This window comes from Balaenoptera musculus, chromosome 5 (assembly GCF_009873245.2).
Source record: "Balaenoptera musculus isolate JJ_BM4_2016_0621 chromosome 5, mBalMus1.pri.v3, whole genome shotgun sequence".
Classification (NCBI taxonomy): domain Eukaryota; kingdom Metazoa; phylum Chordata; class Mammalia; order Artiodactyla; family Balaenopteridae; genus Balaenoptera; species Balaenoptera musculus.
The window spans coordinates 19,286,631-19,305,699 of NC_045789.1; the positions used below are offsets into that span (position 1 = coordinate 19,286,631).

General features: G+C 39.0%; 1 protein-coding gene and 1 pseudogene across 1 annotated transcript in view; both read right to left on the bottom strand.

Moving 5' to 3' along the window:
* Positions 1-19,069, bottom strand: part of LOC118895895 (all-trans-retinol dehydrogenase [NAD(+)] ADH4-like) — a 100,343-nt gene that overhangs the window by 54,810 nt on the left and 26,464 nt on the right.
* On the bottom strand, positions 9,173-9,880 carry LOC118896124 (annotated as a pseudogene).

Genomic DNA, 19,069 nt, shown 5'->3' on the forward strand with positions numbered 1-19,069 from the left:
CATATATCCCCATATCCCCTGCCTCTTGAGGCTCCCTCCCACCTTCCCTATCCCACCCCTCTAGGTGGTCACAAAGCACCGAGCTGATCTCCCTGTGCTATGCAGCTGCTTCCCACTAGCTAACTATTTTATATTTGGTAGTGTATATATGTCGATGCCACTCTCTCACTTTGTCCCAGCGTCCCCATCTCCCCGCCATGTCCTCAAGTCCATTCTCTATGTCTACATCTTTATTCGTGCCCTGCCACTAGGTTCATCAGTACCATTTTTTTTGTTTTTTAGATTCCATATATATGTGTTAGCATATGGTATTTGTTTTTCTCTTTCTGACTTACTTTATGCTGTATGACAGACTCTAGGTCCATCCACCTCACTACAAATAACTTAGTTTTGTTTCTTTTTATGGCTGAGTAATATTCCATTGTATATATGTGCCACATCTTATTTATCCATTCATCTGTTGATGGACACTTCGGTTGCTTCCATGTCCTGGCTATTGTAAATAGTGCTGCAATGAACATTGTGGTACATGACTCTTTTTTTTTTTTAATTTAATTTAATTAATTTATTTATTTATGGCTGTGTTGGGTCTTCGTTTCTGTGCGAGGGCTACATGACTCTTTTTGAATTATGGTTTTCTCAGGGTATATGCCCAGTAGTGGGATTGCTGGGTCGTATGGTAGTTCTACTTTTAGTTTTTTAAGGAACCTCCATACTGTTCTCCATAGTGGCTGTATCAATTTACATTCCCACCAACAGTGCAGGAGGGTTCCCTTTTCACCACACCCTTTCCAGCATTTACTGTTTCGAGATTTTTTGATAATGGCCATTCTGACTGGTGTGAGGTGATACCTCATTGTAGTTTTGAATTGCATTTCTCTAATAATTAGTGATGTTGAGCATATTTTCACGTGCTTTTTGGCTATCTGTATGTCTTCTTTGGAGAAATGTCTATTCAGATCTTCCCCCCATTTTTTGATTGGGTTGTTTGTTTTTTAATATTGAGCTGCATGAACTGTTTGTATATTTTGGAGATTAATCCTTTGTCAGTTGTTTCGTTTGCAAATATTTTCTCCCATTCTGAGAGTTGTCTTTTTGTCTTGTTTATGGTGTCCTTTGCTGTGCAAAAGCTTTGAAGATTAATTAGGTCCAATTTGTTTCTTTCTCTTTTTCTTTTCATTACTGTAAGAGGTGGGTCAAAAAAGATCTTGCCATGTTTTATGTCAAAGAGTGTTTTTCCTATGTTTTCCTCTAAGAGTTTTATAGGGTCTGGCCTTACATTTAGGTCTTTAATCCATTTTGAGTTTATTTTTGTGTATGGTGTTAGGGAATGTTTTAATTTCATTCTTTTACATGTAGCTGTCCAGTTTTCCCAGCACCACTTATTGAAGAGGCTGTCTTTTCTCCACTGTATGTTCTTACCTCCTTTGTCATAAATTAGATGACCATATGTGCGTGGATTTATCTCTGGGCTTTCTATCCTGTACCATTGATCTATATTTCTGTTTTTTGTGACAGTACGATACTGTCTTGATTACTATAGCTTTGTAGTATAGTTTGAAGTCAGGGAGCCTGATTCCTCCAGCTCTGTATTTTTCCCTCAAGATTGGTTTGGCTATTCAGGGTCTTTTGTGTTTCCATACGAATTGTAAAATTTTTTGTTCTAATTCTGTGAATAATGCCATTGGTAGTTTGATAGGGATTACACTGAATCTGTAGATTGCTTTGGGTAGTATAGTCATTTTCACAATATTGATTCTTCCAGTCCAAGAACATGGTATATCTCTCCATCTGTTTGTGTCATCTTTGACTTCTTTCATCAGTGTCTTACAGTTTTCTAAGTACAGGTCTTTTACCTCCTTAGGTAGGTTTATTCCTAGATATTTTAGTCTTTTTGTTGCGATGGTAGATGGGATTGTTTCCTTAATTTCTCTTTCTGATTTTTCGTTGTTAGTGTATAGGAATGCCAGAGATTTCTGTCCATTAATTTTGTATCCTGCAACCTTACCAAATTCATTGGTTAGTTCTAGTAGTTTTCTGATAGCATCTTTAGGATTTTCTATGTATAGTCTCATGTCACCTGCAAACATTGACAGTTTTAGTTCTTCTTTTCCAATTTGTATTCCTTTTATTTCTTTTTCTTCTCTGATTGCCATGGCTAGGACTTCCAAAACTATGTTGAATAAGAGTGGTGAGAGTGGACTTCCTTGTCGTGTTCCTGATCTTAGTGGAAATGCTTTCAGTTTTTCACCGTTGAGTATGATGTTTGCTGTGGGTTTGTCATATATGTCCTTTATTATGTTGAGGTAGTTTCCCTCTATGCCCATTTTCTGGAGAGTTTTTATCATAAATGGGTGTTGAATTTTGTCAAAAGCTTTTCCTGCATCTATTGAGATGATATACAGTTTTTAATTTGTTAATATGGTGTATCACATTGATTGATTTGTGTATATTCCTTAATTTGTTAATATGGTGTATCACATTGATTGATTTGTGTATATTGAAGAATCCTTGCATTCCTGGAATAAATCCCACTTGATCATGGTGTATTATCCTTTTAATATGTTGTTGGATTCTGTTTGCTAGTATTTAGTTCAGGATTTTTGCATTGATGTTCATCAGTGGTATTGGTCTGTAATTTTCTTTTTTGTGATATCTTTTTCTGGTTTTGGTATCAGAGTGATGGTGGCTTCATAGAATGAATTTGGCAATGTTCCTCCCTCTCTAACTTTTTGGAAGAGTTTGAGAAGGATCAGTATTAGCTCTTCTCTAAATGTTTGATAGAATTCGCCTGTGAAGCCATCTGGTCCTGGACTTTTGTTTGTAGGAAGATTTTTAATTGTAGTTTGAATTTCATTACTTTTGATAGGTCTGTTTATATTTTCTAAATCTTCCTGGTTCAGTTTTGGAAAAGTGTACCTTTCCAAGAATTTGTCCATTTCTCCATGGTTGTCCATTTTATTGTCATATAGTTTTTTTGTTTTTTTTTAAAAGGAGCACTATTTTTTATTTATTTATTTATTTATTTTTGCTGTGTTGGGTCTTCGTTGCTGTGCGAGGGCTTTCTCTAGTTGCGGCAAGTGGGGGCCACTCTTCATTGCGGTGCGCGGGCCTCTCACTATCGCGGCCTCTCTGGCTGCGGAGCACAGGCTCCAGACGCGCAGGCTCAGTAGCTGTGGCTCACGGGCCCAGCTGCTCCGCGGCATGTGGGATCCTCCCAGACCAGGGCTCGAACCCATGTCCCCTGCATTGGCAGGCAGATTCTCAACCACTGCGCCACCTGGGAAGCCCTGTCATATAGTTTTTTGTAGTAGTCTCTTATAATCCTTTGTATTTCTGCGGTGTCAGTTGTGATTTCTCCTTTTTCATTTCTAATTTTATCAATTTGTGTCCTGTCCTTTTTTTTCTTGATGAGTCTGGCTAAGGGTTTATCAATTTTGTTTATCTTCTCAAAGAAGCAGCTTTTAGTTTTATTGCTCTTTGCTAATGTTTTCTTCTTTTCTATTTCATTATTTCTTCTTTTAAAATTTTTTAAATTAACTTTATTTTTTATAGCAGTTTTATGTTCACAGCAAAATTGTTTGGAAAGTACAGTGAATTCTCATATACGCCCATTCCCACACATGTACATACTCCCCCACTATGAGCATCTGTACTACAGTGGTACATTTGTTACAGTCAATGAACATATATTGACATATCATTATCACCCCAAATCATTAATTTATATTAGTGTTCACTCTTGGCATTGTACATTCTGTGGGTTTGACAAATGTATAATAACATGTACCCATTATAATATCATACAGAATAGATTCATTGTCCTAAAAATCCTCTGTAGTCTGCCTATTTATCCCTCCCCTGCCCCATTAACCCCTTATAACCACTGCTCCTTTTGTTGTTTCCATAGATTTGTCTTTTCCTGAATGTCATATAGTTGGAATCATACAGTGTGTAGCCTTTTTTTAAAAAAAATTAATTTATTTATTTATTTATTTATTGGCTGTGTTGGGTCTTCGTTTCTGTGTGAGGGCTTTCTGTAGTTGTGGCGAGCGGGGGCCACTCTTAATCGCGGTGCGCAGGCCTCTCACTATCGCGGCCTCTCTTGTTGTGGAGCACAGGCTCCAGACACGCAGGCTCAGTAGTTGTGGCTCATGGGCCCAGTTGCTCCGCGGCATGTGGGATCCTCCCAGACCAGGGCGTGAACCCGTGTCCCCTGCATTGGCAGGCGGATTCTCAACCACTGCACCACCAGGGAAGCCCCTGTGTAGCCTTTTCAGATTGCCTTCTTTCACTTAGAAATATCCATTTAAATTTCCTCCATGTCTTTTCATGGCTGGAAAGCTCATTTCTTTTCAGCACTGAATAATACTCCATTGTTTGTATGTACCAAAGTTTGGTGTATCCATTCACTTACTGAAGGACATCTTGGTTGCTTCTGAGTTTTCGCAGTTATGAAAAAAGCTGTTATAAACATTCATGTGCAGGTTTTTGTATGGATATTTTGTATGAACAGTTTTCAGTTCTTTTGGGTAAGTTCCAGGGAGCATAGTTTCTGAATTATGTAGTTAGAGTATGTTTAGTTTTTTTAAGAAATCACAAAAATAACTTCCAAAGTGGCTGCACCATTTTGCTTTCCTAACAGCAATGAGTGAGAGTTCCTGTTGCTCCACATCCCTGCCAACATCTGGTGTGTGAGTGTTTAGGATTTTTGCTCTGCTAGTAGGTGTGTAGTGCCATCTCGTTGTTTTAATTTGCAGTTCTCTAATGACATGTGATGTCAAACATATTTTTATAGCTTTATTTGCTATTTGTATATCTTCTTTGGTGAGGTGTCTGTTAAGTATTTGGCCGACTTTTTAATAGAGTGTTTTCTTATTGTTGAGATTTAAGAGGTTTTTATGTATTTTGGATAAGTCCTTTATCAGATAGGTCTTATTTTTTGAATTTTATAGTATTTTATTTTTTATACAGCAGGTTCTTATTAGTTATCTATTTTATACATCTTAGACTATATATGTCAATCCCAATCTTCCTATTCATCCCCCTACTACCCCACCACCCCCACTTTCCCCCTTTGGTGTCCATACGTTTGGTCTCTACATCTGTGTTTCTATTTCTGCCCTGCATATTGGTTCATCTGTACCATTTTTCTAGATTCCACATATATGCATTAATATACGATATTTGTTTTTCTCTTTCTGACTTCACTCTGTATGACGGTCTCTAGGTCCATCCACGTCTCTACAAATGACCCAATTTCATTCCTTTTTTATTGCTGAGTAATAGTCCTTTGTATATATGTACCACTTCTTCTTTATCCATGCATCTGTTGATGGGCATTTAGGTTGCTTCCATGACCTGGCTATTGTAAACAGTGCTGCAATGAACATTGTCATGCATGTGTCTTTTTGAATTATGGTTTTCTCTGGGTATACGCCCAGCAGTGGGATTGCTGGGTCATATGGTAATTCTATTTTTAGTTTTTTAAGGACCCTCCATACTGTTCTCCATAGTGGTTGTATCAATTTACATTCCCACCAACAGTGCAAGAGGGTTCCCTCTACTAGAGCTAATCAATGAATTTGGTAAAGTTGCAGGATACAAAATTAATACACAGAAATCTCTTGCATTCCTATACACTTACAATGAAAGATCAGAAAGAGAAATTAAGGAAACAGTCACATTTACCATCGCAACAAAAAGAATAAAATACCTAGGAATAAACCTAACTAAGGAGGTAGAAGACCTGTACTTAGAAAACTATAAGACACTGATGAAAGAAATCAAAGGTGACACAAACGGATGGAGAGATAGACCATGTTCTTGGATTGGAAGAATCAATATTGTGAAAATGACTATACTACCCAAAGCAATCTACAGATTCAGTACAATCCCTATCAAATTACCAATGGCATTTTTTACAGAATTAGAACAAAAAATCTTAAAATTTGTATGGAAACACAAAAGACCCCAAATTGCCAAAGAAATCTTGAGGGAAAAAAAAACGGAGCTGGAGGAATCAGACTACCTGACTTCAGACTATACTACAAAGCTACAGTAATCAAGACAATATGGTACTGGCACAAAAACAGAAATATAGATCAATGGAACAGGATAGAAAACCCAGAGATAAACCCACGCACTTATTGTCAACTAATCTATGACAAAGGAGGCAAGGATATACAATGGAGAAAAGACAGTCTCTTCAATAAGTGGTGCTGGGAAAACTGGACAGCTACATGTAAAAGAATGAAATTAGAACACTTCCTAACACCATACACAACAATAAACTCAAAATGGATTAAAGACGTAAATGTAAGACCAGACACTATAAAACTCTTAGAGGAAAACATAGGAAGGGCACTCTTGGACATAAATCACCACAAGATCCTTTTTGACCCACCTCCTAGAGAAATGGAAATAAAAACAAAAATAAACAAATGGGACCTAATAAAACTTAAAAGCTTTTGCACAGCAAAGGAAACTATAAATAAGACAAAAAGACAACCCTCAGAATGGGAGAAAATATTTGCAAATGAATCAACGGACAAAGGATTAATCTCCAAAATATATAAACAGCTCATGCAGCTCAATATTAAAAAAACAAACAACGCAATCAAAAATGGGGGGAAGATCTAAATAGACATTTCTCCAGCGAAGACATACAGATGGCCAAGAGGCATATGAAATGCTGCCCAACATTACTAATTATTAGAGAAATGCAAATCAAAACTACCATGAGGTATCACCTCACACTGCTTAGAATGGGCATCATCAGAAAATCTACAAACAAGAAATGCTGGAGAGGGTGGGGAGAAAAGGGAACCCTCCTGCACTGTTGGTGGGAATGTAAATTGATACAGCCACTATTTCTTTATTTCTGCTCTGATCTTTATGATTTCTTTGCTTCTACTGACTTTGGGTTTTCTTTGTTCTTCTTTCTCTAGTTGCTTTAGGTGTAGGGTTAGATTGTTTATTTTAGACTTTTCTTGTTTCTTGAGGTGAGATTGAATTGCTATAAACTTCCCTCTTAGAACTGCTTTTGCCATGTCCCATAGGTTTTGGGTCATCATGTTTTCATTGTCATTTGTTTCTATGTATTTTTGGTTTTTTCACTTGGTCAAGATTTATTTCAAGGCCTGAAAACACTGACTAATCGAAAATGGCCCTACTGCAATTTCTTATAATATATAAATACTTAATATAAAACTTAAAAAAATGTAGACACTATTAACTAACTCCTAAACCACACACAATAGGCTTTTCAAAAGCAATAGTTATTTGACAAAATGTAAGGTGACAATATCAAAGAATTTTCACACTTAATGAGGACACAATCAGTCACAAGCTACTCAGACAAACACATATCTTTTTTACACTTTCCATGTTTGTTTGTTTGTTTTTTAAAAATTTATTTATTGATTTTTGGCTGTGTTGGGTCTTCGTTTCTGTACGAGGGCTTTCTCTAGTTGCGGCAAGCGGGGGCCACTCTTCATCGTGGTGCACGGGCCTCTCACTGTCGCGGCCTCTCTTGTTGCAGAGCATGGACTCCAGACGCGCAGGCTCAGTAGTTGTGGCTCACAGGCCTAGTTGCTCCGCGGCATGTGGGATCTTCCCAGACCAGGGCTCGAACCCGTGTCCCCTGCATTGGCAGGCAGACTCTCAACCACTGCACCACCAGTGAAGCCCTCCATGTTTGTTTTTAACTTTGTTTCATAGAACCACTGATACTTGAGGCTTTTTTCAAGTATAGGATTTCTAACATTAAATTACATTTTCTAAGTATTTGTATAAAGAAGAAATGAAAAAGACACATACTACATTGTTTGCCATAAATTCATACACCAAAAAGTCAAAACAATCCAACTGAATTTATTCCTGCTTCCCCCTTCTCCAACATTAGCTTTAGATGTTCTTCTAAATATTATAAACAGTTTTGTTAAAATCAGTTCTCTCATTTATGCAGATTAGGGGAAAATGGTTTTATAATAAGTTATCTTTAAAATTATCTTCTAGATAGCACTCTTTAGTGTTAATTTACATTGTGCACACACAACTACAACAGTTTGCATTTGGTCAGGAACATATAATCACATTAAAAACAAATAACTTTGTATTTCATAGTTTAGTTGGCTCTTAAATAGTTTCCCTAGGGGGAGAAACAAGTATTTTGTGTTGTTTAAGAAACTGGCATATATAAATGAAATGCTATGTGTTCGTTTAAACTTTGAGGAAACCTACAGATGAACTTTTGGGTGTCTTTTCTAAAATGCAAGAGATATGCACTTAATCACTGTTCATATAGTGAAGGGATGGGATGGCAGATACAGATGCAGATGAAACTCTACATTTTGTAAATGTAGAGTTGGATATTCTAAATGGAAGAACTGACACTGACAATTGTTTACAGGAAACAAAGGTTAAGAAAAATGTTGAAGAATATCTACTCTTAAAAAGAGAGAAGTGTTATACAACACAAAAATGAGAGCTAGAGATTCGAAAAACACTCATTTTACTGTTTTAAAATAAAAACAAAAAAGTAATAGGGAGAGAGTCTAGACCAATTAGAACTGAGGCAGCTGTAACAAAAATGGAACACAGTACAGTGATTTGAGCCCTTAAAGGAAGTGACTATCTAAAATGAAATTTCACAAGTCTTCATTTCTATAATAATATATAAATGCACAAAATATCAAAAATACGAAGTCTGGATTTTTCCCCTTAGGTTTGTAATAAACCTAATATTAGGTCTGCTTAATATAGTTACTTTTATAAGCCTTCTGATTAGCAGAGCATGCTATACAGGTACATGCATGCTAGAATTTTACCATGAGAATTATAGTTCTCATCTCAAAATAGTGACTTGCCTGTTACCCATATTTATATATATTTCATTTCCATTATTAAACACTTAAGACCTTTCTAGTCGTACATTTTAATCAACATATTACATAAAAAGAATCTTGATTTTTAAAATGAACCTTTTTAGTACTGTAACATGATGGGTTTAATTGAACAGTTGGAACATAATATGGTAACTACATTGTACTGTTTAATTCACAGCTGTAGGAAAATGTTTGATTTTAAAAATATAACCAAGATGAGACTGTAGAGTTATGAGCAGTAAAATATTAGAAAACAGTGAATGAATAAATAAGATGCTTTTCCATCAGTGGCCATTCATTATTTTGCTTTTAGGAACCTGGAAGAAATTGTCTTCTTTGAGTTTCAAATGTTCTGGTAAACCTAGTCGTTTCTTAGCTTCCTCAATATCACCTTGAATTGCTGAAATAAGTGACTCTAAAGAATCAAAGTTCTTTTCTGGTCTGAGGTAGCCAACGATGGCCACATTGAGAATTTCCCTATAGAAGTCCTCTTTGAAAGTATGCATGCATGATATGAGTTTCCATGGACTTTTTTGTATTCTTGTAGTATGGGTTCCATCCTATGCTCACCACCATCTTATGGACTTCTCCACTTCCAATACTGGCCCAACCATAATATATGGCAGTGGATAAGTCAGCTGGAAGATTATCTACTACTTGTTCAGGAAAGTTAGCTGTAGGGATGCCCAGCTGCTTGGAGCCGCGACCGAAGCCCCGCACCACCTGGCCGTGGCAGAAATACCGCAGGTGCCTCATGACGCTGTCCGCTCGGGGTGCGGGCTGCGGTCCAGTCCGCGCGTCCCGCGGAGCCGCCGTCGAGGAGGTGCCCGGACCCCCTGGACCAGCCGGGGGACACAGGCAGGAGCTCCGCAGGCCGGCTGGCCGGGCGAGCGCACGGGCGTACAACAGGCCTAGCGGCGTGGACGACACACCACGGCGAGACCCGCACGCCACTGACCAAACAGAAGGTGCCGGGTGACTCAGATGCTGCATCTGGGCTCCGGAATGCCGGCGACCGCGGAAGTGCGTGTTTCTATGTATTTTTTAATTTCTTCTTTGATTTCTTCAGTGATCTCTTGGTTATTTAGTAGTGCACTGTTTAGCCCCCATGTATTTGTGGTTTTTACAGTTTTTTCCCCTGTAATTGACTTCCAATCTCATAGCATTGTGGTCAGAAAAGATGCTTGATATGATTTCAATTTTCTTAAATTTTCCAAGGTTTGATTTGTGACCCAAGATGTGATCTGTCCTGGAGAATGTTCCATGTGCAGTTGAGAAGAAAGTGTATTCTGCCACTTTCAGGTGGAATATTCTATAAATATCAATTAAATCTCTCTGGTCTATTGTGTCATTTAAACCTTGTGTTTCCTCATTTATTTTCTGTTTGGATGATCTGTCTATTGATGTAAGGGGGTGTTAAAGTCCCCTACTATTGTGTTACTGTTGATTTCCCCTTTCGTGGCTGTTAGCATTTGCCTTATGTATTGAGGTGCTCCTATGTTGGTTACATAAACATTTATAATTGTTATGTCTTCTTGGATTGATCCCTTGATCATTATGTAGTGTCCTTCCTTACCCCTTGTAACAGTCTTTAAAGTCTATTTTATCTGATATGAGAATTGTTACTCCAGCTTTCTTTTGATTTCCATTTGCATGTAATATCTTTTTCCAGCCCTTCAGTTTCAGTCTGCATGTGTCCCTAGATCTGAAGTGGGTCTCTTGTAGACAGCATATAAATGGGTCTTGTTTTTGTATCCATTCAGCCAGTCTTTGTCTTCTGGTTGGGGCATTTAATCCATTTATATTCAAGGTTATTACCAATATGTATGTTCCTATTACCATTTTCTTAATTGTTTTGGGTTTGTTTTTGTGGGTCTTTTTCGTCTCTTGTGTTTCCTTCCTAGAGAAGTTCCTTTAGCATTTGTTGTAAAGCTGGTTTGGTGGTGCTGAATTCTCTTAGCTTTTGCTTGTTTGAAAAGCTTTTGATATCTCTGTGGAATCTGAATGAGATCCTTGCTGGGTAGAGTAATCTTGGTTGTAGGTTTTTCTCTTTCATCACTTTAAGTATATCTGCCACTCCCTTGTGGCCTGCAGAGTTTCTGCTGAAAAATCAGCTGATAACCTCATGGAGATTCCTTTGTATGTTATTTGTTGCTTTTCCCTTGCTGCTTTTAATACTTTTTCTTTGAATTTAATTTTTGTTAGTTTGATTAATATGTGTCTTGGTGTGTTTCTCCTAGGGTTTATCCTGTATGGGACTCTCTATGCTTCCTGGACTTGATTGACTATTTCCTTTCCCATGTTAGGGAAGTTTTCGACTATAATCTCTTCAAATATTTTGTCAGACCCTTTCTTTTTCTCTTCTTCTTCTGGGGCCCCTATAATTCGAATGTTGGTGCATTTAGTGTTGTCCCAGAGGTCTCTGAGATTGTCTTCAATTCTTTTCATTCTTCTTTCTTTATTCTGCTCCTTGGCAGTTATTTCCACTATTTTGTCTTCCAGCTCACTTATTTGTTCTTCTACCTCAGTTATTCTGTTATTGATTCCTTCTAGTGTATTTTTCATTTCAGTTATTGTGTTGTTCATCTCTGTTTGTTTGTTCTTTCGTTCTTCTTGATCTTTGTTAAACATTTCTTGTATTTTCTCAATCCGTGCCTCCATTCTATTTTCAAGATTCTGGATCACCTTTACTATCATTACTCTGAATTCTTTTTTCAGGTAGATTGCCTATTTCTTCTTCATTTATTTGGTCTTGTAGGTTTTTACCTTGCTCCTTCATCCGTGACATAGTTTTTTGCCATCTCATTTTTTTTTTTTTTATGAGTGAGATTGTGTTCCTATCTTACTGGTTGTTTGCCCTGAGGCTTCCAACACTGGAGTTTGTAGGCTGTTGGGTAGAGCTGGGTCTTGGTGCTGAGATGAGGACCTCCGGGAGACCTCACTCCGATGAATATTTCCAGGAGTCTGAGGTTCTCTGTTAGTCCAGTGGTTTGGACTTGGAGCTCCCACCACAGGAGCTTCAGCTGACCCCCGGCTCATGAACCAAGATCCTGCAAGCTGCACAGGGTGGCAAAAAAAAAAAAAAAGGAGAACAATAACAAAGTAAAAGATAAAATTAGACTAGGAAACAAACAGATATGTTAGAAAGAAAAAATATATATATAGATGAAACAATAACCAGAAGGTAAAACAGAACCACAATAGTAAAAAAGAGGAGAAAAAAAAAAAAAAGGTGGAAAGGCCTTGGCTGTGGAGGGTGGGGCCTAAGCAGGGGTGGGGTTTGGGTGGTGGGCGGGGCCTATGCTTAGGACCCACAGGGCTGGAAAAGGCCCTGGGGGCATGGGGTGTGGGGCCTCGGCTCAATGGAACAGAAGGGACCCAGTCGTGCCTCCCACCTCTGGTCTCAGAGGACGGGGGACCCCACCAGGGAGCTCAGCAGTTTTCCCTGGCTCGAGTGGGTGAGGCAAACATCCTCCACTCCTCTCCCGCTCCTCCGGTCCTGGAGGGCCCCTCCTGACTGCCTCTCGTACTCCCCCCCCCCCAGCCTCCCTCCTATGCCCCCAGGGCCCACGCAGACTGGAGGGGGCTGTGGAGGGCAGGGGACTGGCCTGGGAGCTCAGTAGGTTTCCTGGGCTCTAGTGGGTGGTGCCAACGCCCTCTGCTCCTTCCCCTGCTCCTCTGGTCCTGGATGGCCCCTCCCGCCTGCCTCTCCTGTTCTCCCCCAGCCTCCCTCCCATGCCCCCAAGACCAGTGCGGCCCGGAGGGGGCCTCTGAGGGCGTAGGACCCTGCCCGAGAGCCCGCAGACATCCCCGGCTGATTGGGCAGGGGATACACTGGGCACACACTCCACGATCCGAGCCCCCGAGCGTCCCTCCAGGCATGGGAACCCCTCACCCCTCTCAGCCACACCCCTCAGGGGCGCCAGTCCTGTTCGGCCTCCATTTCTCCTCCCCCACTCAGTCACCACACATTCTACCAGTTTGCTTTGGGGTTCCTCCCATCTCCTTGGGCGTTGAGGTCCCCCATCAGCATCCTGCAGGAGCCCTAGTTGTGGGGAGATGCAAACTCCGAGTCCTCCCACACTGCCATCTTGACTCCGCCCCCTAGGAGTTACTCTTTTAACATCTTTCATATATAATGTACAGCGGTTTTAATTATATTTATCATGTGTGCAGTATATCCCTAGTACTTATATATCTTATAACTGGAAGTTTGTACCTTTTGACTACCTTCATCTAACTCACCCCCTCCCAACCCCTACCTCTAGTAACTACAAATCTGATTTTTTACTGTTCACTCCATGACGTTTAATCACCTTGTAGCTGCCCATGAGCTGGTATGATGGGAAAGGGAGGATTCCCACAGCATCTATTTTCTAATTGTGAATGGCTACATGAGAATCATTATAGTATTCTACTTCAAATGTCAGCTTCTTAGCTTCATCCCTCATCTCCTGTGGTGCTACACAACCACTTTCAATAGCTGTAAAACAGTTCTCTGTTAGGAAGAATAATAAGCATTATACATTGTATAGTGGCAGGTACCCTAGATGTGTGCAGTATTCGAATTCCATTGTTCTAAATGCATTTGTAGTACCTTGGTTCATTAACACATGTTCTTATTTATTCATTTATTTAAACAGCTTTTTTTTTTTTTTTTTACTGAGCCAATCCCATATTTCAGGCATTGCATTTGATGCTGTGGTAATGATGATGGATGTGATATTCAAAGAGTTCACAGTCTAATAGTGCAAACAAATAATTAATCAGACAATTACAGTATAGTGTTTGACATGTTACAATGGGGGGAGTAGAGGGTGCAATAGGAACAGAGAGGAAGTATATGTAACCTAGATTTCTGGGAGCTCGAGGGCCCTGCTATAATGTGATTTGGACAATGGCTGGGAGTTAAGGAACATGGAGTTTGGTGGGGATGGGGTTCGGGCATGGATGGGTTTCAGAACAAGGAACTATATGTGTGAAGGCTCAGAGACAAGGGAGCCTGGTATCTTTTGAGGGGCAGGGACTGGGAGAAGCCTGAAAGAAGCTCAGTGTAATTGAGGCACTGTGCGCAAGGAGTGAAATGCAAGATGTGAGAGTAACATGGAAGATTCATGTAGAGAAAGGAGTGGTAAGAATACAAAATTTACTCAGCTGGCAATTGGCTATGTGATCCTGGTAAGTCACTACACTGCACTTCCCTGGGTCTTGAGTTTCTTCCCCATAAAATGAAGGTGACAGCCAAATGACCTCAGAAATTACATCTGCCCATACCCTATCAAAGCTAAGTTCAATAAGTCCCTTTGCAGAAAGGTTTCTACAAATGGCTTCTGTTAGTGGGGTTGGGAAGGGTTAATAATATTCTATCCCAGGAATCTGTATAAAACCCAGAAGCTTGGTCTGCATTTTATTTTTCTCTTGAAAGTTCATCTCAGTTTCTTTGCACTCCGTTTTGTTGTATTACTACATACTATTTTGTTCTATTACTACATACACTGTTAATATTACAAAGAGTAATGTTATTTATTTTAACCTTTGGTACCAAAGTCTAATGTTGCTAAATCATAGATAATTATCAAGCCAACTCCACTAAAGTAAATTTAAAGAGAAGTAACATTTCCTCCTATTCCAATTCAGTAATGTAAATTGCTTGAGGACTTTGTGAATAAGTTGGAAAAAACTGCCTGTTTCTAGGGTCAAATTCTGAAATTAGGTTTCAAGGTAGGGAAGATGACTATATTAAATTAATATCTGGGGCTTATTTATAGTCACTACCTGTTAGTCATAGTAAATGTGAAGAGCAGAAGTGGCAACTTTTCTGATCTTCTTATGTGCTTGTAAACTCTGCAAAAGTGGCTATTTAGCAATAAATGCATGTTCTCCATCAAATTAGCATCAATGCCTACCCCATCTCCTCAGGAAACTAGATTCACCTTCTGCATTTTCACCCACGATTTGGTGACCATGGTCTTTAAATATTTTGAGAACATAAATTTAAAATGCTTGAAATATTTTGAGAACATAAATTTAAAATGCTTGAAATATTTTGAGAACATAAATTTAAAATGCTTGAAAATCTATGTGTTATTTAATTTTCAGTTTAGATTTTCTCGCATACACCATTGTATGAAACATTGCGTTAACCTCATGCTTCAGTGGAGAAGAATCTAAGTTCTAAATTCTCAGCATGCTTATCTTTTCCTATGAATGTGAAGCTTCAATCCACAGTCAATAATGTGGGAACTGTCTATTGTTTTTCTAGGCTAGTGATGGATGGATTTTGGTACTCTCTTACTGCTGGTGACAAAATAGGATACATTTATTTAAATACTGCCGGGAGATAGGAGTGAAATATTTAGCTGAAGATTTTTAAAGGAGAGCTACTTAAGGGTCAGTTGCAGAGTTCTATAAAAAGTATTTGGGTCACATTGTTTCAGAACCCATAACCATAGTCTCATCAGCTCTGAACTCAATATACATAGAAGCATGGGCGGACTCATAGAGCTAGAAAGTGGCTTCAAGGTCAAACACTCCAACACCTGTATTTTTGAGATGCTTTGTAGCTTGACTGATTTCAGTCAAGCTACAAAGTGCACTTTAATAATTTCAACCAAAATTATTGTTGATTTATGTCAATCACTACTAGGTGGGACTGCATAGAAATATCATATAGTAAGGCCCAGGAAATGCAAGATAATATCCTAGGAAAACCCAGTTCTCTTTAGATGTAAAAATTCTTGCACTCTTACTTGTTTACATAGAAAATATTTTGCAATCAAGACCTTTAAACTCACTCAGTACTCTACACAAACACAATCTGGCCCTTGCAAATGGAATTGTTTGCTGCTTACCATATGCAAGTTTTGTTCTCTCTTTTATGGGTTCTTACACACAGTTCCAATTTCTACAGTGTCTTTTACCCTGTTGTTCATGTTGTAGTTCTATAAGCTTCCAAGGCTCAGCTTAGGGCTGACCTGCTCCCCAAGGGCTCCCCCAGTCTTCCAGTCAGAAATGAGGTCTCTATGCCTTGAATCTGTAGTCTTCTGGATTTCATTCAACTCTGCTTTCCCAGTGTGTCTAGCACAATGTTGTTATTAAATGTTTAATGAATGTACGCTGAAGAGAAATATTTCTGAAATATCAAACAGTAAACTGTTGATTGAAAATAAACCCATAAAAGCAGCACAAATTGTACCTTGTAAATAAATAAATAATTTTCTGGAGGAAGTTAGGTCATTTCAGAATTGTGTTATAGTTGGTTGCTAATTAAGTTGTACTATAATTTAATTTAATTACCAATTTAATTTAATTTATTGGTCATATATATCAGTACTCAAACAAATCACAATGAAAATTTTATTATAACATAATTCTGTAGTATTTTTTTGTTTCATTGGTCTTTCCTTTTATTTTCACATTTGATCTTCATACCTGTTTCTCAAGAAAAGAGGTATCATTATCCCCATTTAATAGATGAGGACAGTGATGACATGGGCAAAGGTAGCCATCTGGGGTCACACAGTGACTGCTTAAAAGGGCTCTTCACAACTGACTTAAAGCTCTTTTATTGCCATTCTCTAAACGGTTTCCCACAGCCACCCTCTTTTATACTTGATCTGAGACCTCTCACTTCTCATAAAATCTTGGGTGTAAGAGTCATATGCATAAGATACCTCACATTACACAAACACACATACACACAAATACCAATTTCCATCTTGGAGCAATTCAAATGCCTTATTGATTTCTTTCAAAAGGCAACTTATGGGGGGACTTCCCTGGTGGCACAGTGGTTAAGAATCTGCCTGCCAATGCAAGAGACACAGGTTCAAGCCCTGGTCCGGGAAGATCCCACATTCCGCGGAGCAACTAAGCCCGTGTACCACAACTACTGAGCCTGCGCTCTAGAGCCCACGAGCCACAGCTACTGAGCCTGCATGCCACAACTACTGAGCCCGTGCGCCTAGAGCCCATGCTCTGCAACAAGAGAAGCCACCGCAATGAGAAGCCCGCGCACCACAACGAAGAGTAGCCCCCGCTCGCCGCAACTAGAGAAAGCCCGCGCGCAGCAATGAAGACCCAGTGCAGCCAAAAATAAATAAAGGCAACTTATGGGTTATAAGTAGATCTATGTTAATTTTTTTTTACAAGTAGTCAGTTAACAGTTTAGGGATAAAGTCTCTGGTTTTAAACTCTGTAGAAGGAGAGGTCAATAATAACAAGACTTGTGAAAAAAAATCAAAACTAAACAAAGAATCAAATGAACTGTTTATGTAGAAAATTGGCAAAAGCATTCATGGGGGATAGTAAACCATTTACTTTTTGACTCCTTTCGTAATCATCAAAAGCAAGGTAATTTAATTCATAGCAGAATCCAGTTACTGCTCAGTAGTACTAAGATTACCAGTATGGTAGCTGAGCCCTACATGGGCTATAGTGGACTGTTGGAGTGGATCCAGTACTGCCATGATCGCAGACCATCAGCCCGCAGTTCTCCTTTGTGCTCAGGGCACCAGTGATTTCCTGTAACAGCTTACCCTCCAGCTGGTATGATTTGAGTTACCATGTACCAAGCCTCTCTGAGGCTCTAGATACATCTCCTTCGCAAACCTAACATTTCAACCTCAGAAATAAAATTCTGTACTTTAATAGTGTTTTGAGAGTAGTGTAGTAGAGTAGTTGCAGAAGATGCTGGTGGCGTCCTGCCTATATCCCATTTACTAGTTGATCACGGTGAGTAAGGCAGAAGCAGGCATTATTTTCCCTATTTTTCTAACTTTGAGGGGACTGATGTTCGGAGAGGTTAAATATTTTTTACTGATTGTATTTATTATGTTTTTCTTTTTTTAAAATATATTTTAGAATACTTTGATATCTTGGGACCTTGTGGACCCAGCAAGGGACTGCCTCTCCCAGGGTTAGCTAATTTCCAGAGATAGCAAACAGCTTGCTTCAGTACATCTTTGATATGCAAGCCAACCAATCTCGAATCCATATCCCCCATCCACCTCCTTTTGTTGGTGCCAACATTCTGGGACACTATCCTCCTGCCCTAAGTCACCCCAGGGCCAGTTACCAGATAACTGGGACCACCCCTATGGCCCAGAACCCATTGAAACTCACTTAGCTTGCCTACCCCACCTTGCCTGTTCCTTTTCCTGAAAACCACAATAAAGGCTCTGGCCCATGCTTTTCCTTAGCTCTTTCTGCCTCCTGACTGACCCTGGGCTTCCCCATATGGTCCTGCATGGCGTGGCGTGCTCCCTTCTTTTGGGGGAACTGTGGGTAATAAACTCTTCTTTCAAGGCAGTTGTCTCTGTGTCTGTCATCGTACCATATCTGACTAAATCAAATCCTGGGTACATCTTAAGACACTGATGGCACATCTAGAAAGTGGAAGTGCTGAACCTAGAACCCAGGTCTTTATATTCCTAGCAGGGTTGTGTTTCTACAACATTATGTTCTTTATAAGTGTTATGTAAAATTGCATTTAAGGCTATTTTGAAATGTTAGGATATGGTAAAAAAAAAAAAAAAAAAAGGGTTGACTTCTTTTTATAAAAGACAGCTAGTACACTTTATCAGAGCCTTGGCCTCAAATATTTTATTTTGCCTAATAGGACAATTTTTACTAAAATATTTGAACATTATGTAATTGTTATGCAAGATTTTGAGTAACTTAGAAACTTGTCAGCATGGAATTGAACGATAGGAAAAACCCATCACAGATTTTTCCATCCAAAACAAGAATCTTATTAAGGGTGATTTTCTTCAGTGTGTTGCATATAGTGAGAGAGGATGGAGACATGGCAGATACATGAGGAATGTTAGAAAATGTGAATAAATTCCTTCAATGAAGCAAAGGGTTAGCGCTGAGAAGAAATATCAGTGTCAATTATGCTTAGTCATTCCAAGCACCAGCCTCATCACTTTTGAAATGGTTTAATTTTTAAATTAGGTTTTTATTCAAATTGGAAATTCAGACATCTAGAGTTTCTGGAAAAAGAAACTTTCATGATGGGAGGTTGGTCAATGGTAAAGTTTTCTCTAGTATTTGACATTGAAGTACTTATACAGTTTTATTTACATTTAATCAACTCATGGAAAACCGCACCAATGAAGAAATAAAAGAGCACCCAGATATCTTAAAGCAGCAAGAAATCCTTCACTTATCTTTTGCAA